The following is a 4,682-nucleotide window of genomic DNA, read 5'->3' on the forward strand; positions in this document are numbered from 1 at the left end:
GTGGACACTGTATTCTATACATTCGATTTAATTGATTTCTCAAGCCCCTGGCAGTACTTTCAGCTTAATTACCCATAAAACTGAAGCAAAGATGCTTGAGGTCTAACACCATTTTCTGGCTCAGTAATCTATATGTGGCCAACCCTGCAACATTACATTTAATGTTTTTCAAAGGATTGGGAGAGTGGGTATGTATCCCATCATTATCTAGCGCCTAGAGAAGGCTAAAAATTTCCACATAAAATAACGTATTTGATTTTGAGGCTGTAAGTTTTCAAAGGAGAAATTGAACTACTGAACACCTGAGGGGTGATATGGTTTGGTTATCACTCCTCCAAATCTCATGTCGAATTGTAATCCTCAATGTTGGGTGAGGGTCCTGGTGGGGAGGTGATTGGATCATGGGGGTGGATTGCCCCCTTGCTGTTCTCCTGATGGTGAGTTCTCACGAGATCTGGTTGTTTAAAAATGTGTAGCACTTCCCCCTTCGCTCTCTTCCTGCTCCAGCCATGTAAGATGTGTCTGCTTCCCCTTCTGCCATGAGTGAAAGTTTCCTGAGGCTTCCCCAGCCATACTTCCTGTATAGCCTGCAGAACTGTGAGCCAATTAAACCTGTTTACTTTATAAATTACCCAGTTTCAGGTATTTCTTTGTAGCAGTGCAAGAATGGACTAATACAAGAGGAAAAACAGAAGATAAGAGGAGTGTGAAGATAGCAGTGGAAAGCAAAAATGATTGGTGGTCTTTGGCAAGGAGGATGGCACCTGGACTATGGGAGCTTTGGTTGGCTCTATAACCTGCCATAAGATGCCCAGCTGTAATAAATTAGATAGGTTCCCTGATTTGTAAAGACTCTGGCTACTTAAGCCAATGGGAATTTAATGGAAGGTTAGGGGAGCTGGATCCCACAGAGGGAACCTATGAGAGGCTTTCTGAGTATGAGGCACTTTAGAGGACCATGTTTGAGAAGGGGTAAGAACCTAACAGGACTTGGGAGGATTGAGCAGCAGGGACCCCTGCAATGGCCTCATGGCAGTAAGAGTCTGGCTTGTCTCCTGGTTGGTCTACCATCAACTGTTATTCTCTCCCTGCATTTGTTCCAGACTCAAAGTCCCAAAAGACAACTAGCTAAGCCTAGGCTGCAGGTCTGTGCCCTGGTTGTTTTCTGACTGTAGGGGAAACCTCTGGTGACTTCAGCTTTTGTGCTGGGGGGTGGGTACCTGGAATTATTTTCCCATGATTATACATACTGGTGTGGTAAATTCCCAAAAGGAAATACATTAGAGTGTTATTAGGATGGGGGAAATGGATATAGGCATGTGTGGCATGTAAAATGACAAGGCTGATGACTTATTAGCTAAGAATCAACTTGTTTTATTGTTCCTTTGAGGTTTGTTTAAATGTTGCTTTCCTTTCTGGGTTTCTCCAGGCAGCTCCTCATCTTCAGTGTTCTCATTGCACTTTGTATTCCTCTCAGCTTTTAATTCTCAGGGACGAGGACTGACCTGATTCAACTCTGTATTCTTAGGGCCTAGCAAAGTGCTTAACACATAGAAGACATTTGCTGACTTACAGTTGAATAGAAAAAGTATGTGTGGATATCGTACCAGAAACACAATTGTAAGCAGCTGGGAATTTCAGTGGGTAACTTTTCTGTGTAGAAAACATTAAAAACTATTTTGTAGCCCGTGTGTGTGTAAAACCCACTCCCCAAAGGCAAAACAGTGTAGAGTCAGAGACAATAAAGCATCCTGTCAATTTCAACTTTTATTCACTTGATTTTTGAAGAATATTTTCTTTTGCAAAAGCCTCCTTCACTTAAGAAGTTTTCCTGTCTTGTTAGGTACCAGCCAAACATTTTCTCTTTAATGTGGAGACATAGGATCCTTTTCCCTAAGATATTTTGATTGCTGCAAACCCTTGGGCTCGGCTGGAATCCAGCTCCCTAAGATTAAACCCGGACCATTTAGGGCATGTAGGGGCCAAGGGCCCTTGAAGGTTTGCTGAAAATCACTGACATGAGGCAGATTAATTAGAAAAAAGGCATACAAATTTATTTAACATGTATGCAAGAGAGCCTTTAGAATGAAGACCCAAAGATACAGGGGAAACTGTCCATTTTTATGCTTAGGTTCAACAAAGTGTGGACAGCCATGTGGAAATAGGATTGGACAAAATGGGCATGACCGAATAGTGAAACTCAGCGAGGCCTTTCTGTCTAGGTTCTTCTTGGCCTGTCTGAGCGGCTTTCCTTCCTTCTGGGTGTGGGGCAGGACCCTCTCTGGAAGGGGGGTCTTATGACTCACAGACAAATAAAATAGGTCAGATCATTTCTTTATGGCCAGTTTTCACACAGAAAAGTGGGGGAAAGTTAGAATAATATTTTTAGGTTTTATGGCTGGCTTTAAGGAAAGGGGGTTCTGGTTCCTATGACCTACCTTGAGGAAGAGAGATTCTAGTTTCTCTGGCTAGCCTTGTAGGTGAATGGGACTGAGAGACAGGAGGGCAGGAGCAGGTCAGGGAGAAACATTTGGTTCTGAGGGCTTCATTTTAGGGTATTGTTTTCTGAGCCCCAACAGGCATCTATAGGGCTGGTAAATTTACCTGGAGTAGCCAAGTACAAATGAATTACTTCAGAGCTGACATTTATTGCTAAATAGATAGTCTTATCTAAGGGTACCAAAATTCTAGAATCTGAATTTTATCCTAAAATTAGGTCCCCCTGGCTCCCCTTCAGTGAAGTGACTGGCAAGGGACTGTGGAGAACTGAGGCATTTGCCTTCTAGACTTCCACCTCCCTGGTCTAGTTAGAGCAAGCAGCAGAAACTGACTGATATAAGCAGAGAAGAAATGTATGGAAAGGGCATGGGGCAGCTCCCACAGTGACCTGAAAGGCTGGAGAATTGGGCAAGATCAAAAGGAGAGTGGGCAACCAGGACCAATGCTAGAATTGTGAATAGGCCCTGGCCACAGAACCAGACTGACAGGGTCCCTGCAGTGCCTGCCACTGAGCCTGATTACCACAGCCTGCAGAGGTGCTGCTAGCTACATACAGTGAACACCGCTGACCCTACTTCTCCTGGGAATGGGATTTTGTTTTGCTATCACCTGCCCCCAGGATGGATTCTTTGCAATCTCGTATTCTCTGCATCTCTAGCTGCTGCTTCAAAGTTCTGGGTGCCCTGCTTTCAAGAGGGGTTGGGAAGGTGAGCACTACGTTAAAAAAATATATCATTTATTTAATTTGATTCTTCTTAAGAAATTTAGAACATCAATGTGTGAGGATAAATTCTACTCGTCAGGGCAAACAGAGATCACAGTTAGCCCTGGAGCTGAGGAATAGCTTTGATTTTGGTAAAATTTGCCAGTCCACAGCTTTCTGATCAACTAGGCGCTACTCTATAACTTCATATTTCTCTTTTTCTGCACCAGAGATCTCACCTTTGTGGTGTCTGGGCTTCTGTAGTTTCTTCTTGAAGTAAGCATCAGTAAGACGTTTTGAGATTTTCACATTTTTTAGAGGTGGCAGTGACAAATTACTGGTGTGTTTTTTGCAGAGAAACTCAATTGAGGACCAGAAGTCCAGTCACAAGTAAAAGCCATTGCCCAGCTAGCTGCTCCAGGAAAACCATCTTGCCTCTGTAGCGCCCAGTGAGGATGAGAAGAATGGTCCTGGGAGAGATGCTGGCTTGCAGTTTTCTGGCATGCTGACTGCAGGGTTTTTTTTTTTTTTTTTTTGAGGCAGCGTCTTGCTCTGTCGCCCACGCTGGAGTGCAGTGGCACGATCTCGGCTCACTGCTACCTCTTGCCTCCTGGGTTCAAGCGATTCTCCTGCCTTAGCCTCCCAAGTAGCTGGGACTACAGGTGCGTACCACCATGCCTGGCTAATTTTTGTATTTTTAGTAGAGAAGGGGTTTCACCATGTTGGCCAGGCTGATCTCATACTCCCGACTTCAGGTGATCCGCCCACCTCAGCTTCCCAAAGTGCTGGGATTACAGGTGTGAGCCACCATGCCCAGCCGCTCAACAACTTTTTAGACGCATCTCCAGTAGGATGATAGCTAGGCATCTTGTGAAGTTTAACCACTGGGGCACCACCATTCTTGTCACCACCAACTAGTTTTGTAACAGTTGCAAGAAACTTCTCCTTTTCAATCTTGGATTTAACCGCTGAATACTTCCTTTTGTACGTGCCTTTCTGGAACACATAGCAGGTCGGGAATATCTGCCAATTCCTCTGATGAGGACAGGATTTCAGCTGCAGTGGGGCTTCCCTTTCTTGGGCTTTTTAGCCTTGAGGTTAACCTTTGTCACGTTGCCACTAGCATCAGCCTTCTTGGATTCAGGTTTCTTCTCCCTAGTATCTGGCTTCTCAACTTTTTCACCTGCCATCTTACAAGATGAGAAAGACAGCACCAGGCTGGGTGCGGTGGCTCATGCCTGTAATCTCAGCACTTTGGGAGGCTGAGGCAGGCAAATTGCTTTAACTCAGGAGTTCGAGACTAACCTGGCCAACATGACAAAATTCCATCTCTACAAAAAAATATAAAAATTAGCCAGGCGTGATGGCATGTGCCTGTAGTCCCAGCTACTTGGGAGCTGAGGTGGGAGGATCTCTGGAGCCCAGAAGTTAAGGCTGCAGTGAGCTATGATCACGCCACTGCACTCCAGCCTGGGCGACA

General features: G+C 44.9%; 1 pseudogene; it reads right to left on the reverse strand.

The window, feature by feature from the left end:
- Positions 1-3,263: 3,263 nt before the first annotated feature.
- On the reverse strand, positions 3,264-4,392 carry LOC100451198 (large ribosomal subunit protein eL6-like; annotated as a pseudogene).
- Between the last annotated feature and the right edge of the window lie 290 nt (positions 4,393-4,682).

Source organism: Pongo abelii, chromosome 4, assembly GCF_028885655.2.
Source record: "Pongo abelii isolate AG06213 chromosome 4, NHGRI_mPonAbe1-v2.0_pri, whole genome shotgun sequence".
NCBI classification, from domain to species: Eukaryota; Metazoa; Chordata; class Mammalia; order Primates; family Hominidae; genus Pongo; species Pongo abelii.